Below are 14,584 nucleotides of genomic sequence, written 5' to 3'. Positions count from 1 at the left end.
ATAGTCACGAGGACATGTACGCCCAATGCTAAAATTTGTGTATTTGGCCGATGGGCCAACAGATGGCGGTAGTGTGTAAACGTCAAACGCGAACAAAAACGATGCGAGCGCTGCGGGTGGCGGATTGGCCGCCTACCATATTTTTGAATCGACCGTTAAAAAGGTGGTCGATGGACAATGATGAGAGTGTGACGTCTGTTTGTCTGTGCTAGAATCGTTGATGTGTTGGGGGAGGGGATAATATTTGGCAATCCTAAATTTTGTACTCATCCTGACTATGCTATATATTTAAGCGAAGTATGCACTTCAACAGAAAAGTAATCGCCTATCTCGATTTGTGGGAAATTTCTTGCAAGAAATGCTCAAGAAATGCATTTTTCTTTGATCGCAGTACGCACTTGAAAAGAAATGTCAATTCAAATGGAGCTCGCTGTACAAAATTTTTTTGACCATTTCTTGGGCAGTAATATTTACTTTTCTTGAGCGGAACAGCATAAGCTAAGTATGCTGTTCCGCTCAAGAAAAGTAAAGAAATTCCTTGACTGAAAGGGTCAAGAAATTTCCTACAGAGAGCACCCTTTGAAGTGACATTTCTTCTCAACTGCGTACTACGATCAGAAAAAAGTGATTTTCTTGACCATTTCTTGGGAGAAATTTTCCACGCATCGAGATAGGCGATTCCTTTTCTTGTCAGTAGCAAACCGGTCTATACTTAGCTTTAAGCATGGCGCGAAAAATTCTCGCGCCGACGATCTTGGAAAACGCTGTGCGACCATGCCTTGAACAATGAAAAATAATCACGCAGCAGACACCAAAACGATTAGAAGTAGTTGCGACGATCTGCAAGCATTTTAAGAAGTTTTCAAGATCGCTAATAACTGAGGAAGTGCTCATTAAACACTAAGCTGAGAAGCAGGTTCTTTCTCAGTGAGGACGTAATGCCAAGAAGACGAAGAAGAAGGGTCAGCAGCTGCAAACTTGTAGAGTAGAACATGAAAAGAAGAAAATTCAAGAATTAGAAATTCATCTTTAAATAATATTTTGATGATATTTTGTGTTAACTTGCCTGCACTAGCGTTGAAATTTTCTGAATCGGCGACGTTGTCGAATTGGACCAGACGAAAATTAAATTTGACAGTTCATTGATTGATTGGACGGGAAATAATTTCCGAACTGTCAAATTTAAGTTCGGACTAATTTTAATAACGCAATTGAGACAGACCCTTAGTATATCAGGTAAGCGCGTTTTCCATATAGTTTGCATTGAGAGAGCTTTGACTCTTTTCTCTTCTCTCCTTTTATCCCTTCTCTACTCCTGCAATATGTCATCGCCCTAGTCTCAACATGAAATCCGAAAAGCGTTCCGACGAATTCTGGAAAAGTCGACAAGCGTTGTATACACGGAGAACTTTGGAAATGCTAATTAGAATAACAATTATTACATTTCTCACTTTTTTGGATATTAAGCATGTCAAAGCTTATTATTTTATACTTTACCATGCATTTTCGAAAAATATAAATTACAATGTTTTTTTAGCTACCTTGTGTTATACCTTGGACTTGGTGATATTTTTAAAAGTTTCTGTTGCAGGATAACACACGTGTTTAGAAAAAAAAAAAGTTTTTGCTAGTTTCTTGTGATTTTTCATAATGAAAACTGGTAGAACTTTCAGCTTCCGTGTTACTATTAAAGTTAACTGGGAAAACTTTGTCGTCTGTAAGAAGGAGTCAAGGAAGGAGTGAAAAAGACTATAAATTTCAGCTATTTGAAAGTAAGTCTCCACTTCAATCACCATGATGCCGAAGAATTGAAATTATAGCTATCTTTTTCATCAAATTCCTTAATAGACCTAAGATTTCACCTGATGTGGACCGATACCAGTCAGCGATTCCAAAGGAAGGTTCCTCACAAGCGGAAAAATGTGAAATTATGGAGACCTGTTGGTTGTAGCCACTGGGAACGGCACCACAATCGAACAATCTAACAAGGTCATCATCGTCGCGTGTGGAACTTCATATTAGAACGCCGCGTTACAGGGAATGTGTAAAGTTGGATGTTCAGCAGAATATTTATAGAAATAAATGTCTTTTCATCTATTTGTTTCATTAACTTAATTTCGATCCTTCCTTTGTTCTGGGTTGAGTCTGATAAGTAAACAAAACCGTAACGGGATCATAATCATTTAAGCGTCATTAAGCATTTTGCATCTTAAACGCCGATTATACTTATGAAAGTATAAAGCGATTATATGCATTCCAAGGGGTGAATAGACCGAATATGGTTTTAGTATAACTTTTAAGCATTTTAGTGTGAAATTATTTATCCGTGTAGTGAAGCGCAGCGTTCTGTTCAATATTGTGGAACACCTTTTTCCACATTTGGCCCGCTATCCAACACTGAAATCGTCCAACACTGAAATCGTGCTCTGATCATGGTAGACCTAATGGCAAGTTGAGCTCGTTTTCGAAACCCCTCGACTTTGAAAACGTCACAGCAATCAAGTCCGATCAGTGTCAAAAAGTGAAAACAAAGCGCGATCGAGGGAGGAAAACGCTCACGAGAAGAAGACAAACACAAACATCGCATCGCAAAAAAATAAAAATAAAGGCTCGTCGTCGTTGTTTTTCGTATCGTCGCAAAAAGGAAGTGTTCTCGCTCGAAAGTTATTGGCCAAATCAGAGCCATTAAATTTGTGATTAAATCTTGGAAAACTGCATTCGAACGGGTCAAGACAAACCGTTCGTGATACGGTGCGGAACGTTAAGAGCAGGAAGTGAAATTCATCGGAATAAAAACCAAAAGTTTACTTTTTCCCCGTCTTCGAAGCTGTCGTCGTCGAGAAAGAAACCATTTTGAGCCCAGGCCAGAGGAAAGAACGTTAATTTCATCAGCTGTTTTTCGGCTAGCCAAAAAGCTTATCAATCGTTTCGTTTCGATTGTGCTAAAAAGGGACAACTTCGCCACCGCTGCGACAAACGGAGTGGAATCCGGAGGAGGAACGCACAAAAGCAGGTACAAGGGGCAATTCTCTTTATAGGGATTTGTGGCTGATGCGTTTTTATGCGCAATCAAAATGAAAACAATCGTTACTGCCTCTATCTATCAGTGTTCTCTTTCAATGTTAGCAGCAAGCAGCAAGAGATTGCTACCTTGAAACTGCTGCTCGAAGCTCTTGACAAGGAACAGGAAAAGCAAGAGAAGTATTATCGCCTCATATTCTTTGTGGAGCAGTTCCAAAATCCTACAGGGAAGAGTGTCCGACTTGGTCTCTATTTTCGTCCTGTTCACTAAAAAGACTATTGTGGGCCTCGTGGCCGAGCGCTTAGTGCCGTCAGGCAGTTAAGCGTGTCGTGTCATGGGGTGTGGGTTCGATTCCCGCTGCAGCCATTGAAACTTTTCGCAGGAATGTTCTTCGGCTGTGCCACTGGAGCATCTTTTTTTTTTTTTAATTTCTTTATTAGTATCATTCCAAACATTACATTCATTATTTCTTATATCTAGGTGTTCTGTGTTATTAGACAACACTATCATCCTAATTTGGTAAAACAAATTTAAGATTTAATTAACATTTTGTTAACAACATATTACATTTCATTTGCCGTAGCAGTTTAGATTTTTTACAGGTGAGTTGATTTCACCTGCTTATAAGAGAAAAAAAAACGTTTTTAATATACTTAACCTAACTTAACCTAAACATATAACGCATTAATCGTGGCAATAGAAGATTGTAACGATTTTTGCCTGAAATTATTGATTATTTTATTTGACATTTGTTCCAATGTTTCAACATTGGATATTCTATGTAACTCATTGGTACTATACCAGGGAGGAAGCCTCAGAATCATTTTCAAAATTTTATTTTGAATTCTCTGCAGAGCTTTTTTCCTGGTATTACAACAGCTAGTCCATATTGGTACAGCATACAACATGGCTGGCATGAAAATTTGTTTGAATATCAAAAGCTTGTTCTTAAGACAAAGTTTTGATTTTCTATTAATAAGGGGATAGAGACATTTTACATGTTTGTTACATTTGGCTTGAATGCCCTCAATGTGATTTTTGAAAGTTAAATTCTTATCTAGCATGAGCCCTAGATACTTAACTTCATCTGACCAATTTATTGGAACCCCTCTCATCGAGACAACATGTCTACTTGAAGGTTTCAAATAAAGAGCTTTTGGTTTATGTGGGAATATTATTAGATGAGTTTTGGATGCATTAGGAGAAATCTTCCATTTTTGCAAGTATGAAGAAAAAATATCCAAACTTTTTTGCAATCGACTACAGATGACACGCAGGCTTCGTCCTTTGGCGGAGAGGCCTGTGTCATCCGCAAACAAAGATTTTTGACATCCCTGAGGTAACTCAGGTAAGTCAGATGTGAAAATATTGTATAATATTGGTCCCAAAATGCTGCCTTGAGAAACACCAGCTCTTACAGGAAGTCTTTCAGATCTGGAGTTCTGATAACTAACCTGAAGTGTACGATTTAACAGATAACTTTGAATTATTCTAACAATGTATGTTGGAAAATTAAAGTTTTTTTAATTTTACAATCAAACCTTCATGCCAAACACTGTCGAATGCTTTTTCTATGTCTAGAAGAGCAAGACCAGTATAATAGCCTTCAGATTTGTTGGAACGGATCAAATTTGTTACACGTAAAAGTTGATGAGTGGTCGAATGTCCATGGCGGAATCCGAACTGTTCATTGGCAAAAATTGAATTTTCGTTGATGTGGGCCATCATTCTGTTCAAAATAACCTTTTCAAAAAGTTTACTGATGTAGGAAAGCAAACTGATTGGACGATAGCTAGAAGCTTCTGCAGGATTTTTGTCTGGTTTTAAAATTGGAACAACCTTAGCATTTTTACATTTGTCAGGAAAATATGCTAATTGAAAACACTTGCTAAATATATCATCTAAAAATGATAAGCTACTTTCTGGAAGTTTCTTGATGAGGATGTAGAAAATTCCATCATCGCCAGGAGCTTTCATGTTTTTGAATTTTTTAATAATAGTTCTCACTTCTTCCAAATCAGTCTCCCAGTTATTTTCGAAAACGTTATCTTGATTGAGAATATTTTCGAACTCCTGAGTAACTTCATTTTCAATTGGACTAGTAAGTCCTAAATTAAAATTGTGCGCACTTTCAAACTGCATAGCAAGTTTTTGAGCTTTTTCGCAATTAGTTAGTAATAATTTGTTTTCCTCTTTCAATGCCGGTATTGACTTCTGAGGTTTTTTCAAGATTTTAGATAATTTCCAAAAGGGCTTAGAGCCAGGGTCCAATTGAGAAATTTTATTTTCAAAATTTTTGTTTCTTAATTGAGCAAAACGTTTATTGATTTCTTTCTGTAAATCCTGCCATATAATTTTCATAGCAGGATCGCGAGTGCGTTGAAATTGCCTTCTCCTCACGTTTTTAAGACGGATCAAGAGTTTAAGATCATCGTCTATAATCACGGATTCAAATTTTACTTCACATTTTGGAATTGCAATGCTTCTGGCTTCAACAATGGAATTTGTTAAAGTTTCAAGAGCATTGTCAATATCAAGTTTAGTTTCTAAAGAAATGTTAACATCAAGATTAGAGTCAACATACGTTTTATATATATTCCAGTCGGCTCGTAAATAATTGAAAGTGGAGCTGATAGGATTGAGAATCGCTTCTTGGGATATTTGAAATGTAACAGGGACATGATCAGAATCAAAATCAGCATGAGTAATCAGTTGGCTACAAAGATGACTAGAGTCGGTTAAGACCAAATCAATCGTAGATGGATTTCTAGAAGAGGAAAAACATGTGGAGCTATCAGGGTATTGAATTGAGAAATATCCTGAAGAGCACTCATCAAATAAAATTCTGCCGTTGGAATTACTTTGAGAATTATTCCATGACCGATGTTTGGCATTAAAGTCACCAATGACAAAAAAATTTGACTTATTGCGAGTCAATTTACGCAAATCAGTTTGGAGCAAATTAACTTGCTGCCCAGAGCATTGAAAAGGCAAGTAGGCAGCTATGAAAGTATATTTACCAAACTGTGTTTCAACAGAAACACCTAAAGTTTCAAAAACTTTAGTTTCAAATGATGAAAACAGTTGATGTTTTATACGCCTATGAATGATGATTGCAACTCCCCCATATGCCCCATCAAGTCGATCATTACGATAAACAAAAAAGTTAGGATCTCTTTTGAGTTTAGATCCAGGTTTTAAATACGTTTCGGTAATAACTGCTATATGCACGTTATTAACCGTAAGAAAATTAAACAGCTCGTCCTCTTTACCATTCAGAGAACGAGCATTCCAATTTAAAATATTTAAATTATTATTTGGATCCATTAGAAAAACGTAATCCAATAACAATTTGATTTGTAAATTTTACACCTACTTGGACTGCTTCAGTCATAGTGGTGGCTTTGAACATTGCATCAATCATTAGATTCAATTATTCAGTTAGAAAATTAAAATCAGAGGCAGACATGTCATGTGATTTCCCATTGGAATTTCCGGTAGACGAAGAAGCGGAATTACCTGCGGCGGTAGGGTTTTATCCATTTGATTTGAAACAAGCAGAATGGGTATCCATGGATCGAACAGGGAAGGATTTCGATTTTCCTGCTACGATATCGGCAAAGGATTTAACGTGGGTAGATACATTCGAAATTGAAAGATTCGAACGGCTACCCGACGGATTAAAATTAGTTTGTGAATGAGCATGATTATGATCTTCCTGATGGGTATGATTCATGATCAAGCGATCGTTAACTGAAAAATGAGCATTGTTCGATACTCTACCAGGCAAATTCCGGAAACGACCGTTATCGTAACGGATATTATCTTTCATCTGCCTGGCACGAGCCTCAATGACCTTTTTGCGTGAAGGACAATTCCAAAAATTGGACTTATGGTTAGCCCCGCAATTACAACATATGAATTTGGTGGTATCTTCCTTCACTGGACAGACGTCTTTGGCGTGAGAAGAACCTCCGCAAATCATGCATTTAGCATCCATGCGACAATTTTTTGTACCATGACCCCACTTTTGGCACCGACGGCACTGAGTGGGGTTCTGGTAATTTCCTCCAGGTTTCTGGAAATGTTCCCATGTCACACGGACATCGAACATAAGTTTTGCTTTTTCTAAAGCTTTAATATTATTTAGTTCTTTTTTGTTAAAGTGAACTTAATAAAATTCTTGAGAAAGCCCTTTCCGAACAATGCCAGATTGGGTTCTCTTTTTCATAATGATTACTTGGACTGGGGAAAATCCAAGTATATCATTTATTCCATTTTTGATCTCTTCAGGTGATTTATAGTCACTTGAGAGACCTTTCAAGACAACTTTGAACAAACGTTCAGTTTTGTCGTCATAAGTAAAAAATTTGTGCTTCTTCTCTTCAAGATGTCTGAGAAGAAGTTCACGATCTTTAATAGTTTCCGGCAAAACGCGACAGTCTCCTTTCTTTGCGATTTGGAAGGAAACCTTGATTCCCCTAATGGAGTTCAAGATCTCCTGCCTAAATCCCCCAAATTCGGAACAACTGACCACGATAGGCGGCACTCTTTGCTTCCTCACTTGAATCAAAGAGCCTGGGCTAGAGGCTGCTTCGATTTGGTGTTCGGAAAATTTGTCTAGAGCATCGAACTGATTGCTCATTTCGATACAATTATTCATTTCACCCTTGGAAGAAAGTTCGCATTCCGGGGAAACGTCCTTTCTTCCATTCTTGCCACGTGTAGTGACAGTTTTAAAACCCACTTTTTTGGAAGGAAGTAGTGAATTCAGAGATTCACCCTTCCTTTTGTTTGTTGTTGATACCATGTTTAGTTAATAAACGAAAGAAGACGTGACCTTCGAGAGGTTTTTTCCCAAGACGGTGTCCAAGAAGGATTACCACCGCTAGCTTTCGCCAACGGGTCCAACGAAAAATCGAAGGCACGGGTCCAAACAAGGTTCGTAAAGGGATCAATAGTAGAAAAAATAGTACTGAAAAAGTCCTGAACATGTTCTACGAGAATATTCTGATTGAAATCTTAAAGAAATATTGAATGACAATTTTGTAGGAAATCATGATTGAATTCTAAAAGATGTTCCAAACGAGAATTTTGGTAGAAGTATCAACTTCCGCAAACTTTGTGTGACGAAGCACTTTTTGCACTCTCAATTCCTGAAAAAAAATCTTTAAAGTAATATCTGAAGGAAACTTTGGGCAAATACCTGAATCAATTCTTGGAAAAAAATAATGAAAAAAATACATACAGAAATGCGAGCAGTAATTCAGTAATTCTTGTCACATTCGTGGCCGTGCGGTTAGCGGCGTCAGGTCAGTCGCTTAGGCGTATTGTGCCATGGGGTGTGGGTTCGATTCCCACTCCAGTCGGTGGAATCTTTTCGTCAAACGAAAAATTCATCACTGGGCTACTAGGTGTTCCATGTTTTCCGTTGCCTAATGTTAGTGATTGTTCAGTCTGTGCAGCCTTTGGCTGAAGACGGTGTAAATTGTCTTTATAATAGGACTAGAACGAGCCACTTTTTTCAACCTGATCATTATTCTTTTCCACTTTCGATTTGCAGCGTTTTGTGGGGCAATGAGAGTGCAAGTCAGTCCAAAGCCGGGAACAGGGATAGGTAATGGTTGTAATAGTCTGTGCGGACCACATGTACACCATCGGAAAAGAATTGAGGAAGACTTGACACAATAATGCCATACGTACAGTTGTGTTCAGAATAATAGTAGGGAAAGCCGATTTTCGTACAAAATGTTCAACTTTGGCATGCTGCAACTTAGTTTCCCTGTGAGCAATCGGCATGAATTTTTGGCAGGTATTTTGAGTGTTTTTTTTATTTTCTTTTTCATCGTTTCAATAATTTCTACTCAAGCTATACATGTATGAACAAGCCAATTGATTACAGAATTATTACAGAATAAAAATTTACAAAAGTAAAACTACTATTGGGTCCTAAAATGTTTAATGAAATCTTGTTTTTATTTATTGACACGAAAGAGCATGTTACTACAACTATTTTAGCAATTTTTCCCGCTCAAATAACGACTACATCATATTTAAACTTTAATTTAAAAATTGGATCCATAAATGAACCTTGACACTTTTGATCATGTTTGACGTTCGCTTAATCGACAAAAACACCACAGGGCTTTTAGTTCTAACACTGGGGTTGTTCCTGTCTGACATTTCGGAAGGGACACGGAAAGCAAAATACACCCAAAATTTGAGTTTAAGCCAAGGAATGTGACAAAATCGAAAAAAAAATGTTGTTTGGTCTTAAACAAAAATATTAAAAAAATGAGTAAACATGTGTTTTTGGCCTAAACTTAAGCGCTTGGCATTAAAATTGGGACAGGCCTTTAGGACCCTATTATTTTGAGTGATTTCACCTGGTGCTCAACTTTTTAAGCGAAGTATGCACTTCAACAGAAAAGTGATCTCCTATCTCGATGCGTGGGAAATTTCTTGCAAGAAATGCTCAAGAAAAGCATTTTTCTTTGATCGCAGTATGCAGTTGAAAAGAAATGTCAATTCAAATGGAGCTCACTGTAGGAAATTTCTTGGGCAGAAATTATTACTTTTCTTGAGCGGAACAGCATACTTAGCTTTAGCCGGTAGTGTGAAAAAATAATATTATGTGATAATGAAATTGAGCATATTTGTAGTTCTCTACCAAAATTTCATGCTGATTGCTCTTTGGAAAACAAAGTTACAGCATGGCAAAGTTGAGCATTTTGTGTAAAAATCGGCTTTCACTACTATTCGTTCTGCAACGAGTTACGTACAACATTTTTTGCAATTTCGTAGAAGACCACTTGAGGGTATCATAAATCATATCGGGCTGCATTCACCATTATAATGAAATTTCTGAAAAATATTGTGTAATGATTCGTTACGCAACTTGAAACAGTTATGTAATGCGTAATATTCATTACACAACTGGTTTCAGTTGTGTAATGACTATTGCCACACTGCATAATTCTGTGCAGGAAAGTAGGCCGTTTCATGACAGACTGGCGTGATAACTAACAGCCTATTACGATGGGAAATTGCAAAAATATAATTCCAAGCCCAGGGAATTAAGTAAAAATTACTACATCGTTAGTAAACCAAACATAAAAGTCTAATTTCAATGACCTGTGAGACACAGAGACCACTCGCATCTCCTAACACTCGTTCAGTTCTATGGATAGCTCATTATTGAGAATTAACAGGAATCAGTCAATTTGGTAACTGCTTACTGCCTAAAATGGCAAAAATATTAATAACTGTATTTTAATTACCTCAACCAAACTGATTTTCATTTCCTCAATTAAAGATCCATTTTTTGACATTATTTTGCATCAACATGACACATTTTCATAATCGCAAAGTTTGCTTCGATTCAACCATAAAAAATATAGTGAAGTCAATAAACGTCAAAAAGGGGTGATTCAAAGTCTTGCTACAAAAGCGTAAAAAGCTGGATATAGGAAAACATGGCTGTTATGCGAATATGGGCAGTATAGGGTATCATTGGTTTCCCAGTCTTGTTAGCGATTTGAGTATTAGTAGAGACTGGTATTAGGCCCTGCCAGTCTCTCCAGCATTACTTGTAGTTATCTGTTGTTAGATCATACGACAATAACTAAACTCATACTGAAAGTGTGATAAATAAAGTGTAAAATATAATAACGCTATTATACAAGCAAAATTTTGTTCAACTTCAAATGCTAATAACTTTTTTGAAAAATGAATGAAATTGGATGCATCTGGAAGCATTCGATGGCAATTTTGGTCTAGTTACAGGAATTTACTTGGTCGTTCTTCAGGAATTTACTTGGTGGTTCTGAAAATGCCTCCGGAAGCCTCAGCTTCAAAAATCTTGAAGTTTGTTACGCAAATTGATATGGTCTATAATACAAACGTGACTGATGATATTTCCTGGTTGGTAGCAAAGCTCAAAGCTTTGAGCCAACCCTTTTTCAGTAGAGAAGCTAGGCAAAATACAGGACGCTTCGATGCTTACTGACTTTAAAATGGCTTGCTAAATTTTCACCACCTAACATAATTTAAATCTTGTCACTTCCTTGCGACGCCTATCCACCTATTCATTTCTATCATTTGAAAAAATCTTCCACAGACTCCCTTTAGCATTGAGTCGCATGACCGATATAGTCATAACAAAATACAGTCGCCTCTCCACATCTCGATATCGGAGGGACCATCGAGATAGGGAGAGATCGAGACAAAGAACATTAACCTTCCTGTTGCATTCGGGTCAATATGACCCGAAACTGACTTTTGAGCACTTGTAACTTTTAAACGGAACCACCTAGCGCTTTGAAACTTTGTGACTTTTCCTATTTTCTGGAAAACTGTGTTTTGGCAAAAAATCAAATTTCTAGCATGTTTCTGAAGGGCGCCACAAAAAAAGTTACACTTAAGGCATTCGGGCCATATTGACCCGGATTTGACATTGCAATTTTGTAGGTGTTTTCCAGCCAAATTTCAATCTTTTTATACTCAAAAGAATCCGTCAGTTCATGAATTTTATGAATTTGAGTGGTAAACTAAGATTGACCGGGTTTAACGGCTTAGAATCGGCGACAAACGGATCAAGGTTTAGCCATTCTTGGAAGACCCCGGAAATGTGGCCAATTTGCTATTCCCGTTGAAACCAGCCATTCGACATATCAAAATTTGCAGAATTTCATACAAAACACATCCGAGGTAATCTGAGCAGCCCTAGGCCATGTTTTGGCTACTCGGTGGCCAAATAATCGGTTCCGAAGGTTCCAGAGGTCCCGGTAAAGTGGCCAATTTGTAATTTCCATAGAATCCTGCCATGCGACATATCAAAATTTGCAGAATTTCATGTAAAAAACATCCGAGGTGATCTGAGCAGCCCTGGGACATGGTTTGGCTACTCGGTGGCCAAATAATCGGTTCCGTGGGTTCCAGAGGTCCCAGTAAAGTGGCCAATTTGAAATTTCCATAGAAGCCTGCCTTGCGACATATCAAAATTTGCAGAATTTCGTGTAAGAAACATCCGAGGTAATCTGAGCAGCCCTGATTCACGCTTTGGCTACTCGGTGGCCAAATAATCGGTTCCGTAGGTTCCAAAGGTCCCAGTAAAGTGGCCAATTTGAAATTTCCATAGAATCCTGCCATGCGACATATCAAAATTTGCAGAATTTCGTGTAAAAAACATCCGAGGTAATCTGAGCAGCCCTGGGTCATGATTTGACTACTCGGTGGCCAAATAATCGGTTCCGTAGGTTCCAGAGGTCCCGGTAAAGTGGCCAATTTGAAATTTCCATAGAAGCCTGCCATGCGACATATCAAAATTGGCAGAATTTCGTTTAAAAAAAAACATCCGAGGTAATCTGAGCAGCCCTGGGCCATGATTTGACAATTTTTTGTCATTGCACAATAAAAATAACAGTGAGCTGAAATGGTGAGTTATATACTTTTTGTTCCTCTTATGACAATACTGCTTTGTTCAAACGAGCTGTTCCAAATCTGAAGAAAACATACTTATATTAACTGTATCACCTACCGGCATACTCAAGTGGGCTTGTAATACAGCGTGTATGCCTGAGTAAAGATGTTGGAACTCTAGTTGAGATACTCATAGAGATTAATGAGTTCGTGAAACGTTGCGAACATACGACTATCTAAAATTAAATAAGCGCGTAAGGTACTCCTAAAAGTAAGCGTGAAGCTCGCATTCTTTTCAAATGACTAAATAAAAAGACATAATAATATTTACAAAAAATATAAATTTTAATACATAGGAGAAGGTATCGGGAGGGGAGTGATTCAAAAATGGAGCATGCCAATAACGAAATCCCACTGTACAAGAATTTGTTCTTCCGATTTTGTGATTTTTTGTGTCGGTATATTCTATTACTCGATAATTCTACATTCAAACCTCAAGGAGTCGATATTGGAAAGAACCATCGACTCATGGAAGTATCGAGTCATGGGACAAAAATGCTTCGGAAAGCTGTTTGAGGGGACCATCATAGCTACCATGAAATTTTGATTCTAGTATGGTTCCATAAGTCGATATCAAGTCATGGAACATCGACTCATGGAGGTTTCACTGTATCTTGAACATCGAGTTTTGGAGAGTCGTTTTTATGCGACAGATCAAAATTTGAAGAATTTCATAAAATAAATTAGCTGAAGTAAACTTAGCAGTCTTGGGTACTTGGTGGCCATATAATAGATTCTGGAGGCTCCAAGGATCCCGGTTATGTGGCCAATTTGCAGGCTAACCATGTTCAATAAAGGTACATGGGATAGGCAAAATGTTTGAGATAGGCAAAATTTCGCCTAGATTCAAATGCTTATAACCTTATGGAAAATTGATTAAATTGGATGCATCTTGAAGAAGTCGACCGCAAATTTGTTCTAGTTTCAGGAACTTGCTTGGCCAATGGCTATGTATATTGGCCACCAGACGCCAGAGATGTTCCCAGCTCCCCAATGACATGTCCAAATGGCATTTTTCATGTATCTTGATATTTTTGTGAGGTGTGAGGTTATACAGATGTTTACTATTTTCCTAGATACTAGAACTAATGGGAAATTGAATGCCGGCGGACGCAATAATATTCGTTGGAAATCTTCCGATATATGACAATTTCCGTGAAACTGGTTACGGAAAATATAGTCAGTGATGTTTGTATTTCCAATCATATAAATATTATCCGAAGCTACCTATATACAAGTGGGCATCGAACTTTGAAATGATGTGTCCAGCAGTATATTTTGAACCATCAGATGCACTGATCATTCTATAGTAGGTTCCAGGTGTCCAGGGGAAGTGGCCGATAAGAAACATATCTGGAACAATATCAATATGGGCATCAAACTTCAAGGTTTTCAAAGCTGATGATTCCTGAACCATTTTCACTACCACCGGCTGCCACGACCATTGTATAGTTGGCTCCAGGTGCCCCGAGGGATGTGGTCAATTCAAAACATGTCCGAAAACTCATCGATATGGGTATGAAACATCAAGATTTTTTAAGTTGATGCTTCTGGAAGTATTTACAAAGCAACTTATTTCTTTAACCATTGTATAGTATGTTCCTGGTGGCCAATTAGGAACTTGTCTGGAATCATTTCAATATGGGTATCAAACTTCAAGATTTTTTTAAGGAGAGCATTTCCAAAATCACAGCCTGCTAGACCACTTTATAGCAGGTTCCAAGAGCCCCAGGGGATGTGGCCATGTTCCGAATTGGAAATTTGTGTAGAAGCTTCTGTAATCTACTATAGAATGGTTATTATGGATTATAGTGGTCACATGGAACCTACTGTTCATGGTAGACGGTGATTCTAAAACTGCTTCCGGTAGCATGAATTTTAAAAATATTCAAGTTTGTTACCCATTTTGATATTATGCCGTGCATGGGTGGAATTGGCCACTTTTATCGGGGTACCTCGAACGTACTATACAGTGGCAATGGCAGCCAGTCGTTCTGGAAGTGTTTTCAGAAGCATCACCTTCTAAAATATTGATACCTAATACTTATATTTGGCCACATTCCTCGGGGCACATGAAACCTA

General features: G+C 37.8%; 1 protein-coding gene and 1 long non-coding RNA gene across 3 annotated transcripts in view; both read left to right on the top strand.

Moving 5' to 3' along the window:
• The first annotated feature begins 1,403 nt into the window (after positions 1-1,403).
• On the top strand, positions 1,404-2,115 carry LOC110675105. Its single transcript, XR_002499284.1, has 2 exons — positions 1,404-1,772; positions 1,849-2,115. It is a non-coding gene; the product is annotated as an uncharacterized LOC110675105 (long non-coding RNA).
• Positions 2,116-2,548: 433 nt separating this feature from the next.
• The window catches only part of LOC5579058 (WD repeat domain phosphoinositide-interacting protein 2), a 28,425-nt gene continuing 16,389 nt past the window's right edge, over positions 2,549-14,584 (top strand). The window contains exon 1 of one of the 2 annotated variants that reach the window (XM_021841742.1): positions 2,549-3,013. The gene's annotated coding sequence lies outside the window, so the exon portion shown is untranslated. The remainder of the gene's footprint in view (positions 3,014-14,584) is intronic. The other variant, XM_001657208.2, reaches the window with a different exon arrangement.

This window comes from Aedes aegypti, chromosome 2 (assembly GCF_002204515.2).
Source record: "Aedes aegypti strain LVP_AGWG chromosome 2, AaegL5.0 Primary Assembly, whole genome shotgun sequence".
NCBI classification, from domain to species: domain Eukaryota; kingdom Metazoa; phylum Arthropoda; class Insecta; order Diptera; family Culicidae; genus Aedes; species Aedes aegypti.
The sequence above is the reverse complement of the archived record's forward strand: the minus strand, read 5'-3'. Positions and strand labels throughout refer to the sequence as shown.